Raw genomic sequence first — 11,978 nt, 5'->3', positions numbered from 1 at the left:
TTTCTAAATTTTCATTTTTCCATCTTTTCCCCTTTCTTTTCGATTTTATTTTTTCTTCCAAGGCTTTCTGTAGGAGACAGTATAGGTGAACCAATGTGCAAACGCCTAGTAGAATAAAACAGAGTACAATACATTTTATATTATTTAATTTTAATATGTATTGGACATTCTTTTAGAAAGTATTAAATTTTATTGGTTCAATTTAAATAAACTATTAAATCACTTAACTTCATTTTTTAATCGATTTAATTCACTAATTATAATGATATTTCATCTTTATTACTTATATCAAATCCAAAATTAACTAATACTCAATTGTATCTCATCATTATCTATATCACTCTTTTAATATTATTTTCATTCAAAATATAACTTATATACATATATTAATTTAAATAAGGGTCTAAGTTAGTATAAGTATTAAATTTAATTCATTGAAATAAAATATCATAATCACATATGTGATAATTCACTATTATATATATATATATATATATATATATATATATATATATATATATATATATATATATATATATATATAAAGACTATACACTTACACTTTAGTATGTGTTTTTTACTTTCCAATTTTACTCTTTTAATAAATATATTTTTTATTTAAATAATTATTATAACTATATATAAAGATATTGTTTTGATATTTTTTAATTTTCAATTTTATCCACTTAATCAGTATTTTTTAAATTTAAATAATTCACGATAAAAAAATTATTTTTTAATTTTATTATTTAGTAACTATTTTTTTTAATTTAAATAATTATGTATTATAAAAGAATTATATATTATTTTATCATTTTAGTAATTTTTATTCAAACTTAAATAATTATCCATAATATCATTTACACAATGTTACTGACAATATTTTTTATTTCATTAACTAAAATTTATTTTAATTATAACTATATCTAACTATATACACCTTTTGTTTTTCTAATTTTACCTTTAGTTATTACTTTTAAAATTTAAATAATTAATAAGTATTTGAAAAAGTGAAGAGAACACATGTGTTTACACTGATATATACAAAAAAGAAATTGAAATATGAATAAATGCGCAAAGATCTTTTTATTTATTTATTTTCATTAATTTCAAATTGATTGCTTATATTTTTAGTAATAATAATTACATTAATGTGAACGTTCAAATTAATAAAAGAAATACATATTTTGATTAATAATCTTAATATATATATATATATATATATATATATATATATATATATATATATATATATATATATATATAAAAGACATCGATATTTTAACACTATATTTTTTTTATTATCATTTGATCATATTCTTCGCTATTTTTTTTTTCTTTTCTGTAAATATAGAAATTAACTTTTTTAAGATTATGTTATTTTTAGATGAAGAATCGTCAGATAGATGTCAAATAGTAAAAAAAAAACTTTTTTTTCATCGTAAAACTTAGAAGAAAATGTTGTTGTTTTTTTGAAGACGTAGGAAGAGTTTGTGTTAGCTTTGGAATGAATGGTTGTTGGTGGTGGTCGAATATTAATTCTCTTTGGATTGGCATCTTTAAATCCTTTTCTTGGTGTGAATCAGAAACACACTTAGTTAGCAACACCGTCTTCCTTCTTTCAACGGTGGTTTCCGTCAATTTTGCCAACGCCATGGTTTCAGAACGTCCAGATCATAGCTTATTGGTCAAGATTTGAACCTCTGAAGGCTTTTGATTTTGAACTTCACACACGTTACGTTTTAACACATCTCTCTTTTGGATTTTCGAACCATTTCAAACTAAGTTACCAACTGAAAATCCTAATTCAATCTGCACCCATCATTATTTTATATTTTAAATATAATAACTTCTAAGTTCCAGATTGAATTCAACATAACACATTATTGTGGGTATTTTCAGAAACAAATCATCAAAGATATGAGTCTCATTCATATCAAATGTTGCACCAAATTTTCAAGCTAATCAATTCATCAACTTTCTTTTTTATACTTAAAATTTCAATACATTCCATATAACATAGTTCAAGAGATTATCCACTAAGATTTTTTATTTAGTGTATATTTTTAATATTTTAAAATATAATTATTTCTTCCTCAAATTAAAATTTTAATGGCTAATTCTCAATGATTTATTCAACTTCTATTTTTAATATTTCTAACATGAATTAGATAGAAAAAGTAATTTTAAAATAATTTAAGAAATATATGCTTTTATAACTTTTTCGATTTCAATATATAATAATGATTTTTTTTTAATTTTTAAAATAAGAATACAGCTGATAATGTATTTAGCCTTTTAATAAAAATATAAGTACAATTAAAATAAATAAATAAATATATATATATATATATATATATATATATATATATATATAAATTTTAAGACAACTTTATCCGTGTTATTAGTTCAACATCTTACATTAATATACTAGATAAGACAATTATCAGTGTAATACAAAATTTCATTAGTTTTTTTTAAGATAATATATGAAGAATTTAAGGATTTTGTATAGGAGAGTTATTTTTCATTTTGGAGTCTAAAATTCTTATCACAATTTTGTATTTTAAAGATGTCTTGAAAGGTTGAAGAATAAAAGCGTATTTAAACTGACTATGGTCTCGTCTCCTAATTGGCATGAGATGATTGGGTATCGGTACAAACCCTCCAGTTAAGAATTAAGGAAGTTTACATTCCCAAATGAAGCGATAATATTCCCAAATTGAGATGACATATTAAGACCAATCATTGCATCGAACTTCTATTATGATTTTGTCCTTAAAAGAAGTCTAGGAGAATTGAGTGATAATAATACATTTAAACTAACATTGACCTCGATTCTTATGATGTGAAACTATTGAACAAATTCATATAATGAAAAAGTCCATGTCAATATAAAATAAAATAAAAAATCATGAGAAATAAAAATTAAGTACCAAATTCATCCCCATTTTGATGAGAAATTCCTGCATTGACTTGTACAGATATGGGTATGGATAATATCTGATTTATTCAATTGGGTATGGGAATGTAGATATCTAATACTCATCCCCATTCCCATTTAAATTAGTACTCATATATATATATATATATATATATATATATATATATATATATATATATATAACACGATTTTGGAGCATAAAATTTTATCACGGTTTTGTTCTTAACAAACATCTCAGATGGTGAAAAGATTAAAGAGCATTTAAATTACTACTAAGTGATGTGAGATATATTGAGTGTACTGGAGCAATCACCATCCAACATAAATTTAATAGCAAAATATGAAAGATCAATACTAAATTTTAATTATTATTTATTTTTCTTTTGTGATTTTATTAAGCAGTGTATTATGACTTTTATTAAAGTATAATAAATATTTTGGTTGTTATAAAATTTTATTTGGTACTCTAATGTAAAACATAGACATATATATATATATATATATTCTAAATATTTAATATTAAAAAAATAAAAATAAATTTTTTTATATTAAATATTTGATAATATTATATTTTATTTATTATAATTTTTTATTTTTTACATAAAAATCATTTAATTGATAAGAATAAAACAATAAAAAAGTGTTTACATACAAAGACATAACACCTATATATCTATTATGAAAGAGATTGAGATGAGATAAAAATTTTATTCTATTTTATACCGTTTATATTTATGGGTACAATAATATTTTTTTTTTAGATATGAGTATAAAATGATGAAATTTATTCCCGCAACATTGTCATCCTAATTTTTACTTTTATTGTTTTTATTTTCTTATGTTATAAAATCACATGTAACTCTCATTTTAGAAAAAAACAAAATCAGTGAAACTTTAAGAAAGTATTACTGTGCTGTTTCACAAAAAACTAATCTTATAAATTTTCAAGATAATAGAAGACCACGAGTTAAGAAAAAATAAAAAAATAAATCAGTCTTTTATCTATAATCTATAGTATATAAAGAGGATTCCCTCTTTTGTATCCACAATTCAAAATACAAATTTTATCCTTTAAAATATAATTATTTATTAAATTTTTGAAAATTGACAGTTAATTTTATTCCTTCTTTTGTATTTACATTTCAAAATTTCAATTTTATCCTTTAAAATATAATTATTTATTAAATTTTTGAAAATTGACCGTTATTTTTACAAATTTTTTTATAAAATCATCTACTAATATAATATCATGCATATGTAAAAAATGCATACACATAGGCGCGATAGAGCCTGTGTTTACGCTAGTAATATATAAGAAGATTCTCCTTTTTGTGTCTACATTTCAAAATACCAATTTTATCCTTTCAATATAATAATTTATTAAATTTTTAAGAATTAGACCGTTATTTTTATAAGCTTTTTATAAAATCAGATGTCTCTTCTTCTTCTCTTCGTCTTTATTTATTAATGGTTATTTTTTTATCTATTATCATATATTTCACTTCATTTTTAATAAATATAATTTTAATTTATATATTAACTTAATAACATGATAATATTATTACCTACTAATATAATATCATGCATATTTAAAAAATGTATACACACAAGACGCACTATCGCGCGTCTGTGTTTACGCTAGTAACATCATAAAACATTTTTAATATAAAAAGTAAATTAAAAAAAAAAGGGTTTAAGAAATTAATTAAAAGGGAAAAAACCTCCACCACTGTTTACTTCAAAATATTGGTACAAATATGAATGAAAAAATAACCTGACACCTGTCTCTAAATTGAAGATATAAGTCAAATCAAAGCAATAATACATCATCTTACTCGTATATATGTTATTATTTGCTTTAAGGAAAATATATATTAACAAAGTTTTTTTCAAAAAAATTTGAAAAATTATTAAAAAAATTAAAAAAATAATATTTGTATTATTTCTTTTTAATTAAAAAAATAAAAAATTAATCTACTTTAATCCAATTTATAAAAAAAATTACTTTTTCAAAAAAATTTGTCAAAATCTCACTTTCCTTGTTTTAAATGTCTATCTTTTAGTCTGCATCACTTTCTTCTTTTTGTCCGCAGACATCGAATGTTTGTGGAAATGGAGTAAATCAACATCCTTTATAAAAAAGTGTATATTAATGAATAATAAATTAATTCTTAGAAGAAAAAAAAAAGTTGATGTTATAATTTTCAGATGTAAAAACTATGAAAATTAATCCCTATCTATCTTTATAAAACAAATTCATAGATTTTATATTTTTAATATCAAATTTATCCTAAAAAAAATTTAGTATTAAATTATTTTTTCAAATGGTCTCAAAAGTATAATGATGGAATATAACAATCACATTTGCAACAGTCAGACGTTAAATCAGAATTTTTTATTTTAAAGAAACTGAATTTTTTGTCGACTTATATATTTATAGATTAAAATAATAACTTTTCCAAGGAAATATTCACGTAAATATTGTTCCGTTGTTTGCTTCTCTTTGAATTATTTCATCCATCAACGTAAGAAAATCATAAATTGGTCCCACGTTTATATTATCAATTTAATTTTTATTTTGAGATATTTGATATAATTAAATCATTTTCAATAATATTGTATTAATAATACTAAAGAGGTTTTCCGTGTTAGTTTGAGATTATTATTTTTTTTTTATTTTTAAATAAAAAAATTGTCATGTGTTATTAAGTTAATCTAGTGTCATGTAACAATGCAGTGTAATGTGACAGATAGTACCATGTTTCGTTGTCATATAAGGTGTCGTTATTTTAGTCTTTCAATTTAGTCTGATGTAACTTTTTTCTTAATTTTGTACATCTCAAAATTGAAACCAAATTTAATTTTTGTATTAATGTTATACAAATATTTTTATTAAAATTAATATTTTTATCAAATTGAGACTCAGGGATGAATAAAATGATTTAACTTATCTTTGATAAGATTAAGTTTATTTATGTTTTACATTGAGCTTTATTTAAAATTGTTTTCAAATTTTAAATTCTTTTGTTTTTAATTGTTATAAAAAAATTAAAAATTATTTTAAAATTTTGCATTTGAGTTTATAAAATTTTTATTTTTAAACCAACTCAAACATTTGCATAAATGTTATTAAATTTTACACATTGTCTAGCAAGTGACTTAGGAAAGAGTATGACTCAAAAATAATTTTGGCAGCATAACATTATCATTCTCAAAATGAGAAATACACGGGGAGACACCTCTATTTATAGAGTAAGGTTTCTCCAAAATAGTCTAAAACCCTAGAATACTAACATGCACCAAAACTCTAGAAATGCTATCTTGGTGAAGTAGAGTTTGACATGTGACAATCCTCACTTTCACAAAACAAATAATTCATGCGTTGTTATGTGAAAAGCTATTTTATAAAAAGCTTCTCCAATAGGATAATGACACATGACCACTACCTATGTAAGAAAACTCTCCATTAAAGAGCTTGTCATGTGGTACATGTGGGATGCTCTTCCTAAACTGGCTTGATTAATATAATTAAACATCAAAGAATTGTTGCAAGTAAACTTAAATGTGGGTAGTTGGAAGTTGTTATATTAATTGTCTAGGAGATTGCAAAAGGTTAAGAGTGGGTCTAGCTATGATTAAGCATGCAATAGAGTTCATTAATTGTGAGTTAGGTAGTAATTATATTTAATGAATGTAGTTGAAGGGTCATGTCCAAAGGCCTATAAAAGGACCATGTAATGCTTCATTTCAATACATAACAAATCTAAATACAAAGTGTTTATCCAGAGAGACTTGTTTGTCAACAAATTGGCATCAGAGCTTGAGAGCTTGAGTGTTTGAGTGAGTTAGAGAGTTTGATCGAGATGGCCAGCTTAGCTAACAGCATGCCCCTGCCGAAATTATCAAAAGGCGTCAGCTATGATAATGGAGCCTGCAGATGAAGGCTCTCCTTGGTTCCCAAGAAGTATGGGAGGTGGTCGAAAATGGACACCAAGAACCAGAGGATATTGGAGAAATGACGATAGCCCAGATTGCTACGTTAAAAGCAACACGAGCAAAGGACAAAACGATTTTGTACGTGCTGTACCGAGCTGTTGATGAGTCCGGCTTTGAGAAGATAGCAAATGCTATGTCTTCAAAAGAAGCGTGGGATATTCTGGAGAAGGCATACAAAGGGGATAACCGCGTGAAGCAAGTTTGGCTTCAAACTCTCAGGGGCGAGCTTGAAAGGATGAGGATGAAGGAAGATGAAGGGGTTGCTGAGTACGTCTCCCGAGTTGAGACCATAGCAAATCAGCTCGGTAGAAATGGAGAGACGCTGCCCGCTTGTCGAGTGGTGGAGAAAATCTTGAGGTCATTAACCGACGAATTCGAGAATATAGTTTGCGCAATAGAGGAATCCAAGGACTTGACAGCGCTCTCGGTGGAAGAGCTTGCTGGGTCGCTTGAAGCGCATGAGCAGTGGAGAAGGAAAAAGAAAGAGGATTCCCTTGATCAAGCACTCCAAGCAAAGGCAACCATTAGGGAGAAAAAGGTTCCTTATACTCAGAACACTCGAGGCCGAGGTGGTAGAGGCAGAGGAGGATATGAAAGAAGTCAAGAACAGGTCGACCAACAAAACTGGCGTGGCCGAGGACAAGGTGGAGGTCGTGGTGGTAGAGGCCGAGGAGGCCAGTCGAACAACTCAAGAGTTGAGTGCTTCAAATGTGGTAAGTACAGTCATTTTGCTAAAGACTGCTACTCAGGAGTCAAATGTTACAATTGTGGGAAGGTTGGACATTTTGCGAAGGATTGCCGATCTGAAAGCAAAAAGGAAACAAACTTCCTTTCTGAGGATGCTGAGGAAGAAGGAATATTGATGATGTCCAGGAGATCAAGTGCCGAGCTAAGTCCGAGCTGTTCTGACAACTCAGTTTGGTACCTTGATACAGGAGCAAGCAACCACATGTGCGGGGACGAGAATTTTTTTAAGGAGCTCACCAAAGTTGACGCTGGACACGTATCATTTGGAGATGCATCAAAGGTGGCAGTAAAAGGCCGGGGTACAATCTGGTACTTGCAGAAGAACAACCGAGTTGGAGAAATCAAAGATGTGTACTATGTACCCGATCTCAAGAGCAACATATTGAGCATGGGCCAGCTGATGGACAAAGGCTATTCGGTTCTGATGAAAGACCGAGTACTATACTTGAAAGACAAGTCAGATCGATTGATTGCCCGAGTAGAGATGAAGAAGAACAGGATGTACAAGCTGGACTTGAAAATAGTCCAAGAGAGGTGCTTGAAACTTGACGTGAAGGATGAAGTTATGATGTGGCACTTCCGGTTTGGCCACTTGCATTTTGGTGGACTAGTCGAGTTGGTGAAAAAGGAGATGGTGCGAGGACTCCCGACGGTGGAGTTTGAAAAGAAATTTTGTGAAGAATGCGTACTCGGGAAGCATCCAAGGACCTCATTTCCGAGGACTGCCGAGTACCGGGCAAAGGAACAACTCGGATTAATTCACACAGACATTTGTGGACCAATTACCCTTGAATCTTTTAGTGGAAAAAGGTATTTCATTTCTTTCATAGATGATTTTTCAAGAAAAACATGGGTGTATTTTTTGAAGGAGAAATCCGAGGTGTTCCAAGTGTTTAAAAGGTTCAAGGCAATGGTTGAAAAGGAGACCGGTATGCCTATCAAATCTGTTAGGTCTGATCGAGGAGGCGAGTTCATCTCATCTGAGCTCATGAAGTATTGTGAGGAGCAAGGAATAAGGAGATTTCTGATAGCACCATACTCACCCCAACAGAATGGAGTAGCTGAGAGGAAAAATTGAACCATACTTGACATGGTTCGTACAATGTTGAAAAGCAAGAATGTGCCTAAGGAGTTCTGGACGGAAGCAGTGCAATGTGCCATCTATGTACAAAATAGATGTCCACATGCCAAGCTGAACGAGAAGACACCGCAAGAAGTCTGGAGCGGAAGAAAGCCGAGTGTGTCTCACCTCAAAGTGTTTGGTAGCATTGCTTATGGTCATGTTCCTGCTCAACAAAGGACCAAACTTGAAGATCGGAGCAAGAAGTACGTGTTTATTGGGTATGATGAAAAAACCAAGGCGTGTAGGTTGTTCAACCCAATAACAAAGAAGGTGATTATGAGCCGAGATGTTCAAGTTGATGAAGAGAGCGAGTGGAAGTGGAACAACTCGGAGAAGGAGCCTAGAAGCTTGGAAGTAGATACACCACCAGCTGTGAGAGATCATGAGACTTCTGATGAAGAAGATGAACCTCTACAGCCTAGAGCCCGAAGCTTGCAAGACATATACAACTCGACTGATGAAGTACATGTTGTATGTTTCTTGGCAGATTCGAAAGACTTGAGCTTTGAAGAGGCCGTGCAGGAGGAAAAGTGGCAAATGGCAATGAATGAAGAGATCGAAGCAATCGAACACAACAACACGTGGGAGCTAACTGATCTGCCCAAAGGAGCTCGGCCTATTGGCGTAAAGTGGGTGTACAAGAAGAAAACAAACGCTGAAGGAGAAGTTGAGCGATACAAAGCTCGACTCGTAGTGAATGGGTACAAGCAGAAGGAAGGAATAGATTATGACGAAGTATTCGCTCCAGTGACAAGGATGGAAACAATCAGGTTGTTGATTTCCTTAGCAGCTCAACACAGATGGACAATCTTGCAGATGGATGTGAAGTCAGCATTTCTGATTGGAGTCTTGGAGGATGAAGTATATGTTGAACAACCACTTGGATACATGCGAAGAGGCGAAGAGAAGAAAGTGTTGAGATTGAAGAAGGCATTTTATGGCCTAAAGCAAGCTCCACGAGCATGGAATGAAAGAATCGACACTTACTTCAAGAAGAATGGGTATGAGCAGTGCCCTTATGAACATGCTCTTTACATAAAGAAGAAAGGAGAAGATGTGATGTTCATTGCCCTCTATGTCGATGATCTTATCTTCACGGGGAATAATGCTGAGCTAATTGAAGCATTTAAAGAAGTGATGAAGAAGGAGTTCGAGATGACCGACTTAGGTCTTATGAAGTATTTCCTTGGTTTGGAAGTCATTCAAGGGAAGGACGGTATCTTTATGTCGCAGGAAAGGTATGCTGAGGATGTCTTAAAGAAGTTCAAAATGACGAGTTGCAACCCGGTTTCCACCCCTATGGAACCGGGCACAAAACTTTCTAAGTATGCAGATGGAGACAGAGTTGATGCGAGCAAATACCGAAGTCTGATTGGAAGTCTCAGGTATCTTACAAATACCAGACCAGATTTAATGCTGAGTGTTGGAATAACAAGTCAGTATATGGAGGAACCAAGGTATACTCATTGGAAGGCCCTAAAGAGAATTTTAAGGTATGTGAGAGGAACTGTGTCACTTGGCCTGATGTATACTAGGACGGATGATTACCGACTAGTCGGCTACTCAGACAATGATTGGTGTGGAGATGTTGATGACCGGAAAAGCACGTCTGGATATGTATTCTTCATGGGGAGCACGGCGTTCACCTGGCTTTCAAAGAAACAGCCCATTGTAACACTGTCAACATGTGAAGCAGAGTACGTTGCAGCATCATAGAGTGTCTGCCATGCAGTTTGGCTTAGAAACCTTCTAAGCAAACTGGAATTGAAGCAAGAAAAGGGGACTGTGATCCGAGTTGATAACAAGTCGGCCATTGAATTGGCAAAGAACCCGGTCAATCATAAGAGAAGCAAGCACATTGATGTTCGATTTCACTTCATCCGAGAACAAGTGAAAGAAGGAAATGTAGAGTTGGAGCATGTTGAAAGTCGAGCACAAGCTGCAGATATGTTTACAAAGCCGATGTCATCCTCTTTGTTCGAGAACAATAAGATGATACTCGGAATGAAGGACAAGAAGAGCATTTAAGTTTACGGGGGGATTTTGTTAGGTAAACTTAAATGTGAGTAGTTGGAAGTTGTTATATTAATTGTCTAAGAGATTGCAAAAGGTTAAGAGTGGGTCTAGCTATGATTAAGCATGCAATAGAGTTCATTAATTGTGAGTTAGGTAGTAGTTATATTTAATGAATGTAGTTGAAGGGTCATGTCCAAAGGCCTATAAAAGGACCATGTAGTGCTTCATTTCAATACACAACAAATCTAAATACAAAGTGTTTATCCAGAGAGACTTGTTTGTCAACATGGTGAAGTAGAGTTTGACATGTGACAATCCTCACTTTCACAAAACAAATAATTCATGCGTTGTTATGTGAAAAGTTATTTTATAAAAAGCTTCTCCAATAGGATAATGACACATGACCACTACCTATGTAAGAAAACTCTCCATTAAAGAGCTTGTCATGTGGTACATGTGGGATGCTCTTCCTAAACTGGCTTGATTAATATAATTAAACATCAAAGAGTTGTTGCAAGTAAATGCATATGATACACTAATTGATACACTATGAATATGTATCTTCTTAATTAGCATTTTGTAAACTCTGAAAAATAAAAGAAGCCATATAATATTTTTGTATTTGATAATTAAATGAGTTTACAGAAGAAATTAAGCTTATAAATCATATAAAAAACAAGCATGAACAGTAAACCCCCTCTTTCAAGAACTAGAACACTAAAGTTCTAACTGAAAGTTGCAGCAAAAAATATTAAAGAATGATTTGTGAGCCATAATAAAGAAGACAGCAGATGAAACAAGCATAAACAAATGAAAAACACGAAAGCAACTATGTATGGATTCAATCTTTTGAAATTGCACACTCAAAGTACTCAATAGCCTTTTCATTTGCATGCTTCAGCAATAGAATCTGTCCCACCAAAAGCTCGAACATACTCAGGATCCTTATCAAGGACTAGTCTGTACATGCAAATAATGCAATGCATCGTCAACCACAGATAAAGCTAAAAAATAAACCGGGTTTTTTTTTCCAAATTTTCTTCCTTACTCTGAACAAACTAAAAATGAAAGACAACTTACTTTAGTTAGGGAATTGCATTTTGAGTTGGGACGTGAATGTAGAAACCTATTTTAATATTGAAAACACTGAAC

Source organism: Vigna unguiculata, chromosome 9, assembly GCF_037176805.1.
Source record: "Vigna unguiculata cultivar grain cowpea cultivar isolate G323 ecotype 2 chromosome 9, ASM3717680v1, whole genome shotgun sequence".
NCBI lineage: Eukaryota > Viridiplantae > Streptophyta > Magnoliopsida > Fabales > Fabaceae > Vigna > Vigna unguiculata.
This window is presented reverse-complemented; position numbering follows the sequence as displayed.